Here is a 21,720-nt window from a genome sequence, read left to right as displayed (position 1 = left end):
ATTTTGACCCAAAAAAAAGTTCGAAAAAATTTTGACCCAAAAAAAAGTTCGAAAAGTTTTGGGACCAAAAAAATTTAGACCCAAAAAAAACTTCGAAAAAATTTTGACCCAAAAAAATTTTGAGCAAAAAAAAATTTTGACCCAAAGAAAACTTCGAAAAAATTTTGACCAAAAAAAAAGTTCGAAAAATTTTGGGACCAAAAAAATTTTGACCCAAAAAAAAGTTCGAAAAATTTTGGGACCAAAAAAATTTTGACCCAAAAAAAAGTTAGAAACATTTTGGGACCAAAAAAATTTTGACCCAAAAAAAAGTTCGAAAAATTTTGGGACCAAAAAAAATTTGACCCAAAAAAAAGTTCGAAAAAATTTTGACCCAAAAAAACTTTGAGCAAAAAAAAATTTTGACCCAAAGAAAACTTCGAAAAAATTTTGACTCAAAAAAAAGTTTGAAAAATTTTGGGAACAAAAAAATTTGACCAAAAAAAAAAGGTCGAAAAATTTTGGGACCAAAAAAAATTCGACCCAAAAAAAAGTTCGAAAAATTTTGGGACCAAAAAAATTTTGACCCAAAAAAAAGTTCGAAAAAATTTTGACCCAAAAAAAAGTTCGCAAAATTTTGGGACCAAAAAAATTTTGACCAAAAAAAAAGTTCGAAAAATTTTGGGACCAAAAAAATTTTGACCTAAAAAATAGATCGAAAAAATTTCGACCCAAAAAAATTTTGAGCAAAAAAAAAACTTTTGACCCAAAAAAAAGTTCGAAAAAATTTTGACCCAAAAAAATTATGACCCAAGAAAAAGTTCGAAAAATTTTGGGACCAAAAAAATTTTGACCCAAAAAAAAGTTCGAAAAAATTTTGACCAAAAAAAAAGTTCGAAAAATTTTGGGACCAAAAAAATTTTGACCAAAAAAAAAGTTCGAAAAATTTTGGGACCAAAAACATTTTGACCCAAAAAAAAGTTCGAAAAATTTTGGGACCAAAAAAATTTTGACCCAAAAAACAGTTCGAAAAATTTTGGGACCAAAAAAATTTTGACCCAAAAAAAAGTTCGAAAAATTTTGGGACCAAAAAAATTTGACCCTAAAAAAAGTTCGAAAAATTTTGGGACCAAAAAATTTTTGAGCAAAAAAAAATTTTGACCCAAAGAAAAGTTCGAAAAAATTTTGGGACCAAAAAAATTTTGACCCAAAAAAAAGTTCGAAAAATTTTGGGACCAAAAAAATTTTGACCCAAAAAAAAGTTCGAAAAATTTTGGGACCAAAAAAATTTTGACCCAAAAAAAAGTTAGAAAAATTTTGGGACCAAAAAAATTTTGACCCAAAAAAAAGTTCGAAAAAATTTTGACCCAAAAAAAAGTTCGAAAAGTTTTGGGACCAAAAAAATTTTGATCCAAAAAAAATTTCGAAAAAATTTTGACCCAAAAAAAAGTTCGAAAAGTTTTGGGACCAAAAAAATTTTGACTCAAAAAAAAGTTTGAAAAATTTTGGGAACAAAAAAATTTGACCAAAAAAAAAAGGTCGAAAAATTTTGGGACCAAAAAAAATTTGACCCAAAAAAAAGTTCGAAAAATTTTGGGACCAAAAAAATTTTGACCCAAAAAAAAGTTCGAAAAAATTTTGACCCAAAAAAAAGTTCGCAAAATTTTGGGACCAAAAAAATTTTGACCAAAAAAAAAGTTCAAAAAATTTTGGGACCAAAAAAATTTTGACCTAAAAAATAGATCGAAAAAATTTCGACCCAAAAAAATTTTGAGCAAAAAAAAAACTTTTGACCCAAAAAAAAGTTCGAAAAAATTTTGACCCAAAAAAATTATGACCCAAGAAAAAGTTCGAAAAATTTTGGGACCAAAAAAATTTTGACCCAAAAAAAAGTTCGAAAAAATTTTGACCAAAAAAAAAGTTCGAAAAATTTTGGGACCAAAAAAATTTTGACCAAAAAAAAAGTTCGAAAAATTTTGGGACCAAAAACATTTTGACCCAAAAAAAAGTTCGAAAAATTTTGGGACCAAAAAAATTTTGACCCAAAAAACAGTTCGAAAAATTTTGGGACCAAAAAAATTTTGACCCAAAAAAAAGTTCGAAAAATTTTGGGACCAAAAAAATTTGACCCTAAAAAAAGTTCGAAAAATTTTGGGACCAAAAAAATTTTGAGCAAAAAAAAATTTTGACCCAAAGAAAACTTCGAAAAAATTTTGGGACCAAAAAAATTTTGACCCAAAAAAAAGTTCGAAAAATTTTGGGACCAAAAAAATTTTGACCCAAAAAAAAGTTCGAAAAATTTTGGGACCAAAAAAATTTTGACCCAAAAAAAAGTTAGAAAAATTTTGGGACCAAAAAAATTTTGACCCAAAAAAAAGTTCGAAAAAATTTTGACCCAAAAAAAAGTTCGAAAAGTTTTGGGACCAAAAAAATTTTGATCCAAAAAAAATTTCGAAAAAATTTTGACCCAAAAAAAAGTTCGAAAAGTTTTGGGACCAAAAAAATTTTGACCCAAAAAAAAGTTCGAAAAATTTTGGGACCAAAAAAATTTTGACCCAAAAAAAAATTCGAAAAATTTTGGGACCAAAAAAAATTTGACCCAAAAAAAAGTTCGAAAAAATTTTGCCCAAAAAAATTTTGAGCAAAAAAAAATTTTGACCCAAAGAAAACTTCGAAAAAATTTTGACCCAAAAAAAAGTTCGAAAAAATTTTGACCCAAAAAAAAGTTCGAAAAGTTTTGGGACCAAAAAAATTTAGACCCAAAAAAAACTTTGAAAAAATTTTGACCCAAAAAAAAGTTCGAAAAATTTTGGGACCAAAAAAATTTTGACCCAAAAAAAAGTTAGAAAAATTTTGGGACCAAAAAAAATTTGACCCAAAAAAAAGTTCGAAAAAATTTTGACCCAAAAAAATTTTGAGCAAAAAAAAAGTTCGAAAAATTTTGGGACCAAAAAAATTTTGACCCAAAAAAAAGTTCGAAAAATTTTGGGACCAAAAAAATTTTGACCCAAAAAAAACTTCGAAAAATTTTGGGACCAAAAAAATTTTGACCTAAAAAATAGTTCGAAAAAATTTCGACCCAAAAAAATTATGACCCAAGAAAAAGTTCGAAAAATTTTGGGACCAAAAAAATTTTGACCCAAAAAAAAGTTCGAAAAAATTTTGACCAAAAAAAAGTTCGAAAAATTTTGGGACCAAAAAAATTTTGACCCAAAAAAAACTTCGAAAAATTTTGGGACCAAAAAAATTTTGACCTAAAAAATAGTTCGAAAAAATTTCGACCCAAAAAAATTATGACCCAAGAAAAAGTTCGAAAAATTTTGGGACCAAAAAAATTTTGACCCAAAAAAAAGTTCGAAAAAATTTTGACCAAAAAAAAAGTTCGAAAAATTTTGGGACCAAAAAAATTTTGACCCAAAAAAAAGTTCGAACAAATTTTGACCCAAAAAAAAGTTCGAAAAGTTTTGGGACCAAAAAAATTTAGACCCAAAAAAAACTTCGAAAAAATTTTGACCCAAAAAACAGTTCGAAAAATTTTGGGACCAAAAAAATTTTGACCCAAAAAAAAGTTCGAAAAATTTTGGGACCAAAAAAATTTGACCCTAAAAAAAGTTCGAAAAATTTTGGGACCAAAAAAATTTTGAGCAAAAAAAAATTTTGACCCAAAGAAAACTTCAAAAAAATTTTGGGACCAAAAAAATTTTGACCCAAAAAAAAGTTCGAAAAATTTTGGGACCAAAAAAATTTTGACCCAAAAAAAAGTTCGAAAAATTTTGGGACCAAAAAAATTTTGACCCAAAAAAAAAGTTCGAAAAATTTTGGGACCAAAAAAATTTTGACCCAAAAAAAAGTTCGAAAAAATTTTGACCCAAAAAAAAGTTCGAAAAGTTTTGGGACCAAAAAGATTTTGATCCAAAAAAAATTTCGAAAAAATTTTGACCCAAAAAAAAGTTCGAAAAGTTTTGGGACCAAAAAAATTTTGACCCAAAAAAAAGTTCGAAAAATTTTGGGACCAAAAAAATTTTGACCCAAAAAAAAGTTCGAAAAATTTTGGGACCAAAAAAATTTTGACCCAAAAAAAACTTCGAAAAATTTTGGGACCAAAAAAAATTTGACCCAAAAAAAAGTTCGAAAAAATTTTGCCCAAAAAAATTTTGAGCAAAAAAAAATTTTGACCCAAAGAAAACTTCGAAAAAATTTTGACCCAAAAAAAAGTTCGAAAAAATTTTGACCCAAAAAAAAGTTCGAAAAATTTTGGGACCAAAAAAATTTTGACCCAAAAAAAACTTCGAAAAATTTTGGGACCAAAAAAAATTTGACCCAAAAAAAAGTTCGAAAAAATTTTGACCCAAAAAAATTTTGAGCAAAAAAAAAGTTCGAAAAATTTTGGGACCAAAAAAATTTTGACCCAAAAAAAACTTCGAAAAATTTTGGGACCAAAAAAATTTTGACCCAAAAAAAACTTCGAAAAATTTTGGGACCAAAAAAATTTTGACCTAAAAAATAGTTCGAAAAAAGTTCGACCCAAAAAAATTATGACCCAAGAAAAAGTTCGAAAAATTTTGGGAACAAAAAAATTTTGACCCAAAAAAAAGTTCGAAAAAATTTTGACCAAAAAAAAGTTCGAAAAATTTTGGGACCAAAAACATTTTGACCCAAAAAAAACTTCGAAAAATTTTGGGACCAAAAAAATTTTGACCTAAAAAATAGTTCGAAAAAATTTCGACCCAAAAAAATTATGACCCAAGAAAAAGTTCGAAAAATTTTGGGACCAAAAAAATTTTGACCCAAAAAAAAGTTCGAAAAGATTTTGGGACCAAAAAAATTTTGACCCAAAAAAAAGTTCGAAAAAATTTTGACCCAAAAAAAAGTTCGAAAAGTTTTGGGACCAAAAAAATTTAGACCCAAAAAAAACTTCGAAAAAATTTTGACCCAAAAAAAAAGTTCGAAAAATTTTGGGACCAAAAAAATTTTGACCCAAAAAAAAGTTCGAAAAATTTTGGGACCAAAAAAAATTTGACCCAAAAAAAACTTCGAAAAATTTTGGGACCAAAAAAAATTTGACCCAAAAAAAAGTTCGAAAAAATTTTGACCCAAAAAAATTTTGAGCAAAAAAAAAGTTCGAAAAATTTTGGGACCAAAAAAATTTTGACCCAAAAAAAACTTCGAAAAATTTTGGGACCAAAAAAATTTTGACCCAAAAAAAACTTCGAAAAATTTTGGGACCAAAAAAATTTTGACCTAAAAAATAGTTCGAAAAAAGTTCGACCCAAAAAAATTATGACCCAAGAAAAAGTTCGAAAAATTTTGGGACCAAAAAAATTTTGACCCAAAAAAAAGTTCGAAAAAATTTTGACCAAAAAAAAGTTCGAAAAATTTTGGGACCAAAAACATTTTGACCCAAAAAAAACTTCGAAAAATTTTGGGACCAAAAAAATTTTGACCTAAAAAATAGTTCGAAAAAATTTCGACCCAAAAAAATTATGACCCAAGAAAAAGTTCGAAAAATTTTGGGACCAAAAAAATTTTGACCCAAAAAAAAGTTCGAAAAATTTTGGGACCAAAAAAATTTTGACCCAAAAAAAAGTTCGAAAAAATTTTGACCCAAAAAAAAGTTCGAAAAGTTTTGGGACCAAAAAAATTTAGACCCAAAAAAAACTTCGAAAAAATTTTGACCCAAAAAACAGTTCGAAAAATTTTGGGACCAAAAAAATTTTGACCCAAAAAAAAGTTCGAAAAATTTTGGGACCAAAAAAATTTGACCCTAAAAAAAGTTCGAAAAATTTTGGGACCAAAAAAATTTTGAGCAAAAAAAAATTTTGACCCAAAGAAAACTTCAAAAAAATTTTGGGACCAAAAAAATTTTGACCCAAAAAAAAGTTCGAAAAATTTTGGGACCAAAAAAATTTTGACCCAAAAAAAAGTTAGAAAAATTTTGGGACCAAAAAAATTTTGACCCAAAAAAAAGTTCGAAAAAATTTTGACCCAAAAAAAAGTTCGAAAAGTTTTGGGACCAAAAAGATTTTGATCCAAAAAAAATTTCGAAAAAATTTTGACCCAAAAAAAAGTTAGAAAAGTTTTGGGACCAAAAAAATTTTGACCCAAAAAAAAGTTCGAAAAATTTTGGGACCAAAAAAATTTTGACCCAAAAAAAACTTCGAAAAATTTTGGGACCAAAAAAAATTTGACCCAAAAAAAAGTTCGAAAAAATTTTGACCCAAAAAAATTTTGAGCAAAAAAAAATTTTGATCCAAAGAAAACTTCGAAAAAATTTTGACCCAAAAAAAAGTTCGAAAAATTTTGGGACCAAAAAAATTTTGACCAAAAAAAAAAGGTCAAAAATTTTGGGACCAAAAAAAATTTGACCCAAAAAAAAGTTCGAAAAATTTTGGGACCAAAAAAATTTTGACCCAAAAAAAAGTTCGAAAAATTTTGGGACCAAAAAAATTTTGACCCAAAAAAAAGTTCGAAAAATTTTGGGACCAAAAAAATTTTGACCCAAAAAAAACTTCGAAAAATTTTGGGACCAAAAAAATTTTGACCCAAAAAAAAGTTCGAAAAATTTTGGGACCAAAAAAATTTGACCCAAAAAAAAGTTCGAAAAATTTTGGGACCAAAAAAATTTTGACCCAAAAAAAACTTCGAAAAATTTTGGGACCAAAAAAATTTGACCCAAAAAAAAGTTCGAAAAATTTTGGGACCAAAAAAATTTTGACCCAAAAAAAACTTCGAAAAATCTTGGGACCAAAAAAAATTTGACCCAAAAAAAAGTTCGAAAAATTTTGGGACCAAAAAAAATTTGACCCAAAAAAAAGTTCGAAAATAAATTTGACCCAAAAAAATTTTGAGCAAAAAAAAATTTTGACCCAAAGAAAACTTCGAAAAAATTTTGACCCAAAAAAAAGTTTGAAAAATTTTGGGAACAAAAAATTTTGACCAAAAAAAAAAGGTCGAAAAATTTTGGGACCAAAAAAAATTTGACCCAAAAAAAAGTTCGAAAAATTTTGGGACCAAAAAAATTTTGACCCAAAAAAAAGTTCGAAAAATTTTGGGACCAAAAAAATTTTGAGTCAAAAAAAAGTTCGAAAAATTTTGGGAACAAAAATCTTTTGACCCAAAAAAAAGTTCGAAAAATTTTGGGAACAAAAATCTTTTGACCCAAAAAAAAGTTCGAAAAATTTTGGGACCAAAAAAATTTTGACCCAAAAAAAAGTTCGAAAAATTTTGGGACCAAAAAAAATTTGACCCAAAAAAAAGTTCGAAAAAATTTTGACCCAAAAAAACTTTGAGCAAAAAAAAATTTTGACCCAAAGAAAACTTCGAAAAAATTTTGACCCAAAAAAAAGTTTGAAAAATTTTGGGAAAAAAAATTTTGACCAAAAAAAAAAAGGTCGAAAAATTTTGGGACCAAAAAAAATTTGACCCAAAAAAAAGTTCGAAAAATTTTGGGACCAAAAAAATTTTGACCCAAAAAAAAGTTCGAAAAAATTTTGACCCAAAAAAAAAGTTCGCAAAATTTTGGGACCAAAAAAATTTTGACCAAAAAAAAAGTTCGAAAAATTTTGGGACCAAAAAAATTTTGACCTAAAAAATAGTTCGAAAAAATTTCGACCCCAAAAAATTTTGAGCAAAAAAAAAACTTTTGACCCAAAAAAAAGTTCGAAAAAATTTTGACCCAAAAAAATTATGACCCAAGAAAAAGTTCGAAAAATTTTGGGACCAAAAAAATTTTGACCCAAAAAAAAGTTCGAAAAAATTTTGACCAAAAAAAAAGTTCGAAAAATTTTGGGACCAAAAAAATTTTGACCCAAAAAAAAGTTCGAAAAAGTTTTGACCCAAAAAAAAGTTCGAAAAGTTTTGGGACCAAAAAAATTTAGACCCAAAAAAAACTTCGAAAAAATTTTGACCCAAAAAACAGTTCGAAAAATTTTGGGACCAAAAAAATTTTGACCCAAAAAAAAGTTCGAAAAATTTTGGGACCAAAAAAATTTGACCCTAAAAAAAGTTCGAAAAATTTTGGGACCAAAAAAATTTTGAGCAAAAAAAAATTTTGACCCAAAGAAAACTTCAAAAAAATTTTGGGACCAAAAAAATTTTGACCCAAAAAAAAGTTCGAAAAATTTTGGGACCAAAAAAATTTTGACCCAAAAAAAAGTTCGAAAAATTTTGGGACCAAAAAAATTTTGACCCAAAAAAAAGTTAGAAAAATTTTGGGACCAAAAAAATTTTGACCCAAAAAAAAGTTCGAAAAAATTTTGACCCAAAAAAAAGTTCGAAAAGTTTTGGGACCAAAAAGATTTTGATCCAAAAAAAATTTCGAAAAAATTTTGACCCAAAAAAAAGTTCGAAAAGTTTTGGGACCAAAAAAATTTTGACCCAAAAAAAAGTTCGAAAAATTTTGGGACCAAAAAAATTTTGACCCAAAAAAAACTTCGAAAAATTTTGGGACCAAAAAAAATTTGACCCAAAAAAAAGTTCGAAAAAATTTTGACCCAAAAAAATTTTGAGCAAAAAAAAATTTTGACCCAAAGAAAACTTCGAAAAAATTTTGAGCCAAAAAAAAGTTCGAAAAAATTTTGACCCAAAAAAAAGTTCGAAAAGTTTTGGGACCAAAAAAATTTAGACCCAAAAAAAACTTCGAAAAAATTTTGACCCAAAAAAAAGTTCGAAAAATTTTGGGACCAAAAAAATTTTGACCCAAAAAAAAGTTCGAAAAATTTTGGGACCAAAAAAATTTTGACCCAAAAAAAACTTCGAAAAATTTTGGGACCAAAAAAAATTTGACCCAAAAAAAAGTTCGAAAAAATTTTGAACCAAAAAAATTTTGGGACCAAAAAAAATTTTGACCCAAAGAAAACTTCGAAAAAATTTTGACCCAAAAAAAGTTCGAAAAGTTTTGGGACCAAAAAAATTTTGACCAAAAAAAAAGTTCGAAAAATTTTGGGACCAAAAAAATTTTGACCCAAAAAAAAGTTCGAAAAATTTTGGGACCAAAAAAATTTTGACCCAAAAAAAAGTTAGAAAAATTTTGGGACCAAAAAAATTTTGACCCAAAAAAAAGTTCGAAAAAATTTTGACCCAAAAAAAAGTTCGAAAAGTTTTGGGACCAAAAAAATTTTGATCCAAAAAAAATTTCGAAAAAATTTTGACCCAAAAAAAAGTTCGAAAAGTTTTGGGACCAAAAAAATTTTGACCAAAAAAAAAGTTCGAAAAATTTTGGGACCAAAAAAATTTTGACCCAAAAAAAAGTTCGAAAAATTTTGACCCAAAAAAAAGTTCGAAAAATTTTGGGACCAAAAAAATTTTGACCCAAAAAAAACTTCGAAAAATTTTGGGACCAAAAAAAATTTGACCCAAAAAAAAGTTCGAAAAATTTTGGGACCAAAAAAATTTTGACCCAAAAAAAAGTTCGAAAAATTTTGGGACCAAAAAAATTTTGACCCAAAAAAAAGTTCGAAAAATTTTGGGACCAAAAATAATTTGAGTCAAAAAAAAGTTCGAAAAATTTTGGGAACAAAAATCTTTTGACCCAAAAAAAAGTTCGAAAAATTTTGGGACCAAAAAAATTTTGACCAAAAAAAAAGTTCGAAAAATTTTGGGACCAAAAAAATTTTGACCCAAAAAATAGTTCGAAAAAATTTTGACCCAAAAAAATTTTGAGCAAAAAAAAAAACTTTTGACCCAAAAAAAGTTCGAAAAAATTTTGACCCAAAACAATTATGACCCAAAAAAAAGTTCGAAAAATTTTGGGACCAAAAAAATTTTGACCCAAAAAAAAGTTCGAAAAATTTTGGAACCAAAAAAATTTTGACCAAAAAAAAAGTTCGAAAAATTTTGGGACCAAAAAAATTTTGACCCAAAAAATAGTTCGAAAAAATTTTGACCCAAAAAAATTTTGAGCAAAAAAAAAACTTTTGACCCAAAAAAAAGTTCGAAAAAATTTTGACCCAAAAAAATTATGACCCAAAAAAAAGTTCGAAAAATTTTGGGACCAAAAAAATTTTGACCCAAAAAAAAGTTCGAAAAAATTTTGACCCAAAAAAAAGTTCGAAAAATTCTGGGACCAAAAAAATTTTGACCCAAAAAAAAGTTCGAAAAAATTTTGACCCAAAAAAAAGTTCGAAAAATTTTGGGACCAAAAAAATTTTGACCCAAAAAAAAGTTCGAAAAAATTTTGACCCAAAAAAAAGTTCGAAAAGTTTTGGGACCAAAAAAATTTTGATCCAAAAAAATTTTCGAAAAAATTTTGACCCAAAAAAAAGTTCGAAAAGTTTTGGGACCAAAAAAATTTTGACCAAAAAAAAAGTTCGAAAAATTTTGGGACCAAAAAAATTTTGACCCAAAAAAAAGTTCGAAAAATTTTGGGACCAAAAAAATTTTTACCCAAAAAAAAGTTCGAAAAATTTTGGGACCAAAAAAATTTTTACCCAAAAAAAAGTTCGAAAAATTTTGGGACCAAAAAAATTTTGACCCAAAAAAAAGTTCGAAAAATTTTGGGACCAAAAAAATTTGACCCAAAAAAAAGTTCGAAAAAATTTGGGACCAAAAAAATTTTGACCCAAAAAAAACTTCGAAAAAATTTGGGACCAAAAAAAATTTGACCCAAAAAAAACTTCGAAAAATTTTGGGACCAAAAAAATTTTGACCCAAAAAAAACTTCGAAAAATTTTGGGACCAAAAAAAATTTGACCCAAAAAAAACTTCGAAAAATTTTGGGACCAAAAAAAATTTGACCCAAAAAAAAGTTCGAAAAATTTTGGGACCAAAAATCTTTTGACCCAAAAAAAAGTTCGAAAAATTTTGGGAACAAAAATCTTTTGACCCAAAAAAAAGTTCGAAAAATTTTGGGACCAAAAAAATTTTGACCCAAAAGAAAGTTCGAAAAATTTTGGGACCAAAAAAATTTTGACCCAAAAAAAAGTTCGAAAAAATTTTGACCCAAAAAAAAGTTCGAAAAATTTTGGGACCAAAAAATTTTTGACCAAAAAAAAAGTTCGAAAAATTTTGGGACCAAAAAAATTTTGACCCAAAAAATAGTTCGAAAAAAATTTGACCCAAAAAAATTTTGAGCAAAAAAAAACTTTTGACCCAAAAAAAAGTTCGAAAAAATTTTGACCCAAAAAAATTATGACCCAAAAAAAAGTTCGAAAAATTTTGGGACCAAAAAAATTGACCCAAAAAAAAGTTCGAAAAAATTTTGACCCAAAAAAAAGTTCGAAAAATTTTGGGACCAAAAAAATTTTGACCCAAAAAAAAGTTCGAAAAAATTTTGACCAAAAAAAAAGTTCGAAAAATTTTGGGACCAAAAAAATTTTGACCCAAAAAAAACTTCGAAAAATTTTGGGACCAAAAAAAATTTGACCCAAAAAAAAGTTCGAAAAAATTTTGACCCAAAAAAATTTTGAGCAAAAAAAAATTTTGATCCAAAGAAAACTTCGAAAAAATTTTGACCCAAAAAAAAGTTTGAAAAATTTTGGGAACAAAAAAATTTTGACCAAAAAAAAAAGGTCGAAAAATTTTGGGACCAAAAAAAATTTGACCCAAAAAAAAGTTCGAAAAATTTTGGGACCAAAAAAATTTTGACCCAAAAAAAAGTTCGAAAAATTTTGGGACCAAAAAAATTTGACCCAAAAAAAAGTTCGAAAAATTTTGGGACCAAAAAAATTTGACCCAAAAAAAAGTTCGAAAAATTTTGGGACCAAAAAAATTTTGACCCAAAAAAAACTTCGAAAAATTTTGGGACCAAAAAAATTTGACCCAAAAAAAAGTTCGAAAAATTTTGGGACCAAAAAAATTTTGACCCAAAAAAAACTTCGAAAAATCTTGGGACCAAAAAAAATTTGACCCAAAAAAAAGTTCGAAAAATTTTGGGACCAAAAAAAATTTGACCCAAAAAAAAGTTCGAAAAAAATTTGACCCAAAAAAATTTTGAGCAAAAAAAAATTTTGACCCAAAGAAAACTTCGAAAAAATTTTGACCCAAAAAAAAGTTTGAAAAATTTTGGGAACAAAAAATTTTGACCAAAAAAAAAAGGTCGAAAAATTTTGGGACCAAAAAAAATTTGACCCAAAAAAAAGTTCGAAAAATTTTGGGACCAAAAAAATTTTGACCCAAAAAAAAGTTCCAAGAATTTTGGGACCAAAAAAATTTTGAGTCAAAAAAAAGTTCGAAAAATTTTGGGAACAAAAATCTTTTGACCCAAAAAAAAGTTCGAAAAATTTTGGGAACAAAAATCTTTTGACCCAAAAAAAAGTTAGAAAAATTTTGGGACCAAAAAAATTTTGACCCAAAAAAAAGTTCGAAAAATTTTGGGACCAAAAAAAATTTGACCCAAAAAAAAGTTCGAAAAAATTTTGACCCAAAAAAACTTTGAGCAAAAAAAAATTTTGACCCAAAGAAAACTTCGAAAAAATTTTGACCCAAAAAAAAGTTTGAAAAATTTTGGGAACAAAAAATTTTGACCAAAAAAAAAAGGTCGAAAAATTTTGGGACCAAAAAAAATTTGACCCAAAAAAAAGTTCGAAAAATTTTGGGACCAAAAAAATTTTGACCCAAAAAAAAGTTCGAAAAAATTTTGACCCAAAAAAAAGTTCGCAAAATTTTGGGACCAAAAAAATTTTGACCAAAAAAAAAGTTCGAAAAATTTTGGGACCAAAAAAATTTTGACCTAAAAAATGGTTCGAAAAAATTTCGACCCAAAAAAATTTTGAGCAAAAAAAAAACTTTTGACCCAAAAAAAAGTTCGAAAAAATTTTGACCCAAAAAAATTATGACCCAAGAAAAAGTTCGAAAAATTTTGGGACCAAAAAAATTTTGACCCAAAAAAAAGTTCGAAAAAATTTTGACCAAAAAAAAGTTCGAAAAATTTTGGGACCAAAAAAATGTTCGAAAAATTTTGGGACCAAAAAATTTTTGACCAAAAAAAAAGTTCGAAAAATTTTGGGACCAAAAAAATTTTGACCCAAAAAATAGTTCGAAAAAAATTTGACCCAAAAAAATTTTGAGCAAAAAAAAACTTTTGACCCAAAAAAAAAGTTCGAAAAAATTTTGACCCAAAAAAATTATGACCCAAAAAAAAGTTCGAAAAATTTTGGGACCAAAAAAATTGACCCAAAAAAAAGTTCGAAAAAATTTTGACCCAAAAAAAAGTTCGAAAAATTTTGGGACCAAAAAAATTTTGACCCAAAAAAAAGTTCGAAAAAATTTTGACCAAAAAAAAAGTTCGAAAAATTTTGGGACCAAAAAAATTTTGACCCAAAAAATAGTTCGAAAAAATTTTGACCCAAAAAAATTTTGAGCAAAAAAAAAACTTTTGACCCAAAAAAAAGTTCGAAAAAATTTTGACCCAAAAAAATTATGACCCAAAAAAAAGTTTGAAAAATTTTGGGACCAAAAAAATTTTGACCCAAAAAAAAGTTCGAAAAAATTTTGACCCAAAAAAAAGTTCGAAAAATTCTGGGACCAAAAAAATTTTGACCCAAAAAAAAGTTCGAAAAAATTTTGACCCAAAAAAAAGTTCGAAAAATTTTGGGACCAAAAAAATTTTGACCCAAAAAAAAGGTCGAAAAAATTTTGACCCAAAAAAAAGTTCGAAAAGTTTTGGGACCAAAAAAATTTTGATCCAAAAAAATTTTCGAAAAAATTTTGACCCAAAAAAAAGTTCGAAAAGTTTTGGGACCAAAAAAATTTTGACCAAAAAAAAAGTTCGAAAAATTTTGGGACCAAAAAAATTTTTACCCAAAAAAAAGTTCGAAAAATTTTGGGACCAAAAAAATTTTGACCCAAAAAAAAGTTCGAAAAATTTTGTGACCAAAAAAATTTGACCCAAAAAAAAGTTCGAAAAAATTTGGGACCAAAAAAATTTTGACCCAAAAAAAATTTCGAAAAAATTTGGGACCAAAAAAAATTTGACCCAAAAAAAACTTCGAAAAATTTTGGGACCAAAAAAATTTTGACCCAAAAAAAACTTCGAAAAATTTTGGGACCAAAAAAAATTTGACCCAAAAAAAACTTCGAAAAATTTTGGGACCAAAAAAAATTTGACCCAAAAAAAAGTTCGAAAAATTTTGGGACCAAAAATCTTTTGACCCAAAAAAAAGTTCGAAAAATTTTGGGAACAAAAATCTTTTGACCCAAAAAAAAGTTCGAAAAATTTTGGGACCAAAAAAATTTTGACCCAAAAGAAAGTTCGAAAAATTTTGGGACCAAAAAAATTTTGACCCAAAAAAAAGTTCGAAAAAATTTTGACCCAAAAAAAAGTTCGAAAAATTTTGGGACCAAAAAATTTTTGACCAAAAAAAAAGTTCGAAAAATTTTGGGACCAAAAAAATTTTGACCCAAAAAATAGTTCGAAAAAAATTTGACCCAAAAAAATTTTGAGCAAAAAAAACCTTTTGACCCAAAAAAAAGTTCGAAAAAATTTTGACCCAAAAAAATTATGACCCAAAAAAAAGTTCGAAAAATTTTGGGACCAAAAAAATTGACCCAAAAAAAAGTTCGAAAAAATTTTGACCCAAAAAAAAGTTCGAAAAATTTTGGGACCAAAAAAATTTTGACCCAAAAAAAAGTTCGAAAAAATTTTGACCAAAAAAAAAGTTCGAAAAATTTTGGGACCAAAAAAATTTTGACCCAAAAAAAACTTCGAAAAATTTTGGGACCAAAAAAAATTTGACCCAAAAAAAAGTTCGAAAAAATTTTGACCCAAAAAAATTTTGAGCTAAAAAAAATTTTGATCCAAAGAAAACTTCGAAAAAATTTTGACCCAAAAAAAAGTTTGAAAAATTTTGGGAACAAAAAAATTTTGACCAAAAAAAAAAGGTCGAAAAATTTTGGGACCAAAAAAAATTTGACCCAAAAAAAAGTTCGAAAAATTTTGGGACCAAAAAAATTTTGACCCAAAAAAAAGTTCGAAAAATTTTGGGACCAAAAAAATTTGACCCAAAAAAAAGTTCGAAAAATTTTGGGACCAAAAAAATTTGACCCAAAAAAAAGTTCGAAAAATTTTGGGACCAAAAAAATTTTGACCCAAAAAAAACTTCGAAAAATTTTGGGACCAAAAAAATTTGACCCAAAAAAAAGTTCGAAAAATTTTGGGACCAAAAAAATTTTGACCCAAAAAAAACTTCGAAAAATCTTGGGACCAAAAAAAATTTGACCCAAAAAAAAGTTCGAAAAATTTTGGGACCAAAAAAAATTTGACCCAAAAAAAAGTTCGAAAAAAATTTGACCCAAAAAAATTTTGAGCAAAAAAAAATTTTGACCCAAAGAAAACTTCGAAAAAATTTTGACCCAAAAAAAAGTTTGAAAAATTTTGGGAACAAAAAATTTTGACCAAAAAAAAAAGGTCGAAAAATTTTGGGACCAAAAAAAATTTGACCCAAAAAAAAGTTCGAAAAATTTTGGGACCAAAAAAATTTTGACCCAAAAAAAAGTTCCAAGAATTTTGGGACCAAGAAAATTTTGAGTCAAAAAAAAGTTCGAAAAATTTTGGGAACAAAAATCTTTTGACCCAAAAAAAAGTTCGAAAAATTTTGGGAACAAAAATCTTTTGACCCAAAAAAAAGTTAGAAAAATTTTGGGACCAAAAAAATTTTGACCCAAAAAAAAGTTCGAAAAATTTTGGGACCAAAAAAAATTTGACCCAAAAAAAAGTTCGAAAAAATTTTGACCCAAAAAAACTTTGAGCAAAAAAAAATTTTGACCCAAAGAAAACTTCGAAAAAATTTTGACCCAAAAAAAAGTTTGAAAAATTTTGGGAACAAAAAATTTTGACCAAAAAAAAAAGGTCGAAAAATTTTGGGACCAAAAAAAATTTGACCCAAAAAAAAGTTCGAAAAATTTTGGGACCAAAAAAATTTTGACCCAAAAAAAAGTTCGAAAAAATTTTGACCCAAAAAAAAGTTCGCAAAATTTTGGGACCAAAAAAATTTTGACCAAAAAAAAAGTTCGAAAAATTTTGGGACCAAAAAAATTTTGACCTAAAAAATGGTTCGAAAAAATTTCGACCCAAAAAAATTTTGAGCAAAAAAAAAACTTTTGACCCAAAAAAAAGTTCGAAAAAATTTTGACCCAAAAAAATTATGACCCAAGAAAAAGTTCGAAAAATTTTGGGACCAAAAAAATTTTGACCCAAAAAAAAGTTCGAAAAAATTTTGACCCAAAAAAATTATGACCCAAGAAAAAGTTCGAAAAATTTTGGGACCAAAAAAATTTTGACCCAAAAAAAAGTTCGAAAAAATTTTGACCAAAAAAAAAGTTCGAAAAATTTTGGGACCAAAAAAATTTTGACCCAAAAAAAAGTTCGAAAAAATTTTGACCCAAAAAAAAGTTCGAAAAATTTTGGGACCAAAAAAAATTTGACCCAAAAAAAAGTTCGAAAAATTTTGGGACCAAAAAAATTTTGACCCAAAAAAAAGTTCGAAAAATTTTGGGACCAAAAAAATTTTGACCCAAAAAAAAGTTCGAAAAATTTTGGGACCAAAAAAATTTTGAGTCAAAAAAAAGTTCGAAAAATTTTGGGAACAAAAATCTTTTGACCCAAAAAAAAGTTCGAAAAATTTTGGGAACAAAAATCTTTTGACCCAAAAAAAAGTTCGAAAAATTTTGGGACCAAAAAAATTTTGACCCAAAAGAAAGTTCGAAAAATTTTGGGACCAAAAAAATTTTGACCCAAAAAAAAGTTCGAAAAAATTTTGACCCAAAAAAAAGTTCGAAAAATTTTGGGACCAAAAAATTTTTGACCAAAAAAAAAGTTCGAAAAATTTTGGGACCAAAAAAATTTTGACCCAAAAAATAGTTCGAAAAAAATTTGACCCAAAAAAATTTTGAGCAAAAAAAAACTTTTGACCCAAAAAAAAGTTCGAAAAAATTTTGACCCAAAAAAATTATGACCCAAAAAAAAGTTCGAAAAATTTTGGGACCAAAAAAATTGACCCAAAAAAAAGTTCGAAAAAATTTTGACCCAAAAAAAAGTTCGAAAAATTTTGGGACCAAAAAAATTTTGACCCAAAAAAAAGTTCGAAAAAATTTTGACCAAAAAAAAAGTTCGAAAAATTTTGGGACCAAAAAAATTTTGACCCAAAAAAAACTTCGAAAAATTTTGGGACCAAAAAAAATTTGACCCAAAAAAAAGTTCGAAAAAATTTTGACCCAAAAAAATTTTGAGCAAAAAAAAATTTTGATCCAAAGAAAACTTCGAAAAAATTTTGACCCAAAAAAAAGTTTGAAAAATTTTGGGAACAAAAAAATTTTGACCAAAAAAAAAAGGTCGAAAAATTTTGGGACCAAAAAAAATTTGACCCAAAAAAAAGTTCGAAAAATTTTGGGACCAAAAAAATTTTGACCCAAAAAAAAGTTCGAAAAATTTTGGGACCAAAAAAATTTGACCCAAAAAAAAGTTCGAAAAATTTTGGGACCAAAAAAATTTGACCCAAAAAAAAGTTCGAAAAATTTTGGGACCAAAAAAATTTTGACCCAAAAAAAACTTCGAAAAATTTTGGGACCAAAAAAATTTGACCCAAAAAAAAGTTCGAAAAATTTTGGGACCAAAAAAATTTTGAGCAAAAAAAAATTTTGATCCAAAGAAAACTTCGAAAAAATTTTGACCCAAAAAAAAGTTTGAAAAATTTTGGGAACAAAAAAATTTTGACCAAAAAAAAAAGGTCGAAAAATTTTGGGACCAAAAAAAATTTGACCCAAAAAAAAGTTCGAAAAATTTTGGGACCAAAAAAATTTTGACCCAAAAAAAAGTTCGAAAAATTTTGGGACCAAAAAAATTTGACCCAAAAAAAAGTTCGAAAAATTTTGGGACCAAAAAAATTTGACCCAAAAAAAAGTTCGAAAAATTTTGGGACCAAAAAAATTTTGACCCAAAAAAAACTTCGAAAAATTTTGGGACCAAAAAAATTTGACCCAAAAAAAAGTTCGAAAAATTTTGGGACCAAAAAAATTTTGACCCAAAAAAAACTTCGAAAAATCTTGGGACCAAAAAAAATTTGACCCAAAAAAAAGTTCGAAAAATTTTGGGACCAAAAAAATTTTGACCCAAAAAAAACTTCGAAAAATTTTGGGACCAAAAAAAATTTGACCCAAAAAAAAGTTCGAAAAAATTTTGACCCAAAAAAATTTTGGGACCAAAAAAAATTTTGACCCAAAGAAAACTTAGAAAAAATTTTGACCCAAAAAAAGTTCGAAAAGTTTTGGGACCAAAAAAATTTTGACCAAAAAAAAAGTTCGAAAAATTTTGGGACCAAAAAAATTTTGACCCAAAAAAAAGTTCGAAAAATTTTGGGACCAAAAAAATTTTGACCCAAAAAAAAGTTAGAAAAATTTTGGGACCAAAAAAATTTTGACCCAAAAAAAGTTCGAAAAAATTTTGACCCAAAAAAAAGTTCGAAAAGTTTTGGGACCAAAAAAATTTTGATCCAAAATAAATTTCGAAAAAATTTTGACCCAAAAAAAAGTTCGAAAAGTTTTGGGACCAAAAAAATTTTGACCAAAAAAAAAGTTCGAAAAATTTTGGGACCAAAAAAATTTTGACCCAAAAAAAAGTTCGAAAAATTTTGACCCAAAAAAAAGTTCGAAAAATTTTGGGACCAAAAAAATTTTGACCCAAAAAAAACTTCGAAAAATTTTGGGACCAAAAAAAATTTGACCCAAAAAAAAGTTCGAAAAATTTTGGGACCAAAAAAATTTTGACCCAAAAAAAAGTTCGAAAAATTTTGGGACCAAAAAAATTTTGACCCAAAAAAAAGTTCGAAAAATTTTGGGACCAAAAATAATTTGAGTCAAAAAAAAGTTCGAAAAATTTTGGGAACAAAAATCTTTTGACCCAAAAAAAAGTTCGAAAAATTTTGGGAACAAAAATCTTTTGACCCAAAAAAAAGTTCGAAAAATTTTGGGACCAAAAAAATTTTGACCCAAAAGAAAGTTCGAAAAATTTTGGGACCAAAAAAATTTTGACCCAAAAAAAAGTTCGAAAAAATTTTGACCCAAAAAAAAGTTCGAAAAATTTTGACCCAAAAAAATTTTGAGCAAAAAAAAACTTTTGACCCAAAAAAAAGTTCGAAAAAATTTTGACCCAAAAAAATTATGACCCAAAAAAAAGTTCGAAAAATTTTGGGACCAAAAAAATTGACCCAAAAAAAAGTTCGAAAAAATTTTGACCCAAAAAAAAGTTCGAAAAGTTTTGGGACCAAAAAAATTTTTATCCAAAATAAATTTCGAAAAAATTTTGACCCAAAAAAAAGTTCGAAAAGTTTTGGGACCAAAAAAATTTTGACCAAAAAAAAAGTTCGAAAAATTTTGGGACCAAAAAAATTTTGACCCAAAAAAAAGTTCGAAAAATTTTGACCCAAAAAAAAGTTCGAAAAATTTTGGGACCAAAAAAATTTTGACCCAAAAAAAACTTCGAAAAATTTTGGGACCAAAAAAAATTTGACCCAAAAAAAAGTTCGAAAAATTTTGGGACCAAAAAAATTTTGACCCAAAAAAAAGTTCGAAAAATTTTGGGACCAAAAAAATTTTGACCCAAAAAAAAGTTCGAAAAATTTTGGGACCAAAAATAATTTGAGTCAAAAAAAAGTTCGAAAAATTTTGGGAACAAAAATCTTTTGACCCAAAAAAAAGTTCGAAAAATTTTGGGAACAAAAATCTTTTGACCCAAAAAAAAGTTCGAAAAATTTTGGGACCAAAAAAATTTTGACCCAAAAGAAAGTTCGAAAAATTTTGGGACCAAAAAAATTTTGACCCAAAAAAAAGTTCGAAAAAATTTTGACCCAAAAAAAAGTTCGAAAAATTTTGACCCAAAAAAATTTTGAGCAAAAAAAAACTTTTGACCCAAAAAAAAGTTCGAAAAAATTTTGACCCAAAAAAATTATGACCCAAAAAAAAGTTCGAAAAATTTTGGGACCAAAAAAATTGACCCAAAAAAAAGTTCGAAAAAATTTTGACCCAAAAAAAAGTTCGAAAAATTTTGGGACCAAAAAAATTTTGACCCAAAAAAAAGTTCGAAAAAATTTTGACCCAAAAAAAAGTTCGAAAAATTTTGGGACCAAAAAAATTTTGACCCAAAAAAAAGTTCGAAAAATTTTGGGACCAAAAAAATTTTGACCCAAAAAAAACTTCGAAAAATTTTGGGACCAAAAAAAATTTGACCCAAAAAAAAGTTCGAAAAAATTTTGACCCAAAAAAATTTTGGGACCAAAAAAAATTTTGACCCAAAGAAAACTTAGAAAAAATTTTGACCCAAAAAAAGTTCGAAAAGTTTTGGGACCAAAAAAATTTTGACCAAAAAAAAAGTTCGAAAAATTTTGGGACCAAAAAAATTTTGACCCAAAAAAAAGTTCGAAAAATTTTGGGACCAAAAAAATTTTGACCCAAAAAAAAGTTAGAAAAATTTTGGGACCAAAAAAATTTTGACCCAAAAAAAAGTTCGAAAAAATTTTGACCCAAAAAAAAGTTCGAAAAGTTTTGGGACCAAAAAAATTTTGATCCAAAATAAATTTCGAAAAAATTTTGACCCAAAAAAAAGTTCGAAAAGTTTTGGGACCAAAAAAATTTTGACCAAAAAAAAAGTTCGAAAAATTTTGGGACCAAAAAAATTTTGACCCAAAAAAAAGTTCGAAAAATTTTGACCCAAAAAAAAGTTCGAAAAATTTTGGGACCAAAAAAATTTTGACCCAAAAAAAACTTCGAAAAATTTTGGGACCAAAAAAAATTTGACCCAAAAAAAAGTTCGAAAAATTTTGGGACCAAAAAAATTTTGACCCAAAAAAAAGTTCGAAAAATTTTGGGACCAAAAAAATTTTGACCCAAAAAAAAGTTCGAAAAATTTTGGGACCAAAAATAATTTGAGTCAAAAAAAAGTTCGAAAAATTTTGGGAACAAAAATCTTTTGACCCAAAAAAAAGTTCGAAAAATTTTGGGAACAAAAATCTTTTGACCCAAAAAAAAGTTCGAAAAATTTTGGGACCAAAAAAATTTTGACCCAAAAGAAAGTTCGAAAAATTTTGGGACCAAAAAAATTTTGACCCAAAAAAAAGTTCGAAAAAATTTTGACCCAAAAAAAAGTTCGAAAAATTTTGGGACCAAAAAAATTTTGACCCAAAAAAAAGTTCCAAGAATTTTGGGACCAAGAAAATTTTGAGTCAAAAAAAAGTTCGAAAAATTTTGGGAACAAAAATCTTTTGACCCAAAAAAAAGTTCGAAAAATTTTGGGAACAAAAATCTTTTGACCCAAAAAAAAGTTAGAAAAATTTTGGGACCAAAAAAATTTTGACCCAAAAAAAAGTTCGAAAAATTTTGGGACCAAAAAAAATTTGACCCAAAAAAAAGTTCGAAAAAATTTTGACCCAAAAAAATTTTGAGCAAAAAAAAATTTTGACCCAAAGAAAACTTCGAAAAAATTTTGACCCAAAAAAAAGTTTGAAAAATTTTGGGAACAAAAAATTTTGACCAAAAAAAAAAGGTCGAAAAATTTTGGGACCAAAAAAAATTTGACCCAAAAAAAAGTTCGAAAAATTTTGGGACCAAAAAAATTTTGACCCAAAAAAAAGTTCCAAGAATTTTGGGACCAAGAAAATTTTGAGTCAAAAAAAAGTTCGAAAAATTTTGGGAACAAAAATCTTTTGACCCAAAAAAAAGTTCGAAAAATTTTGGGAACAAAAATCTTTTGACCCAAAAAAAAGTTAGAAAAATTTTGGGACCAAAAAAATTTTGACCCAAAAAAAAGTTCGAAAAATT

Source organism: Astyanax mexicanus, chromosome 6, assembly GCF_023375975.1.
Source record: "Astyanax mexicanus isolate ESR-SI-001 chromosome 6, AstMex3_surface, whole genome shotgun sequence".
Classification (NCBI taxonomy): domain Eukaryota; kingdom Metazoa; phylum Chordata; class Actinopteri; order Characiformes; family Acestrorhamphidae; genus Astyanax; species Astyanax mexicanus.
The sequence above is the reverse complement of the archived record's forward strand: the minus strand, read 5'-3'. Positions refer to the sequence as shown.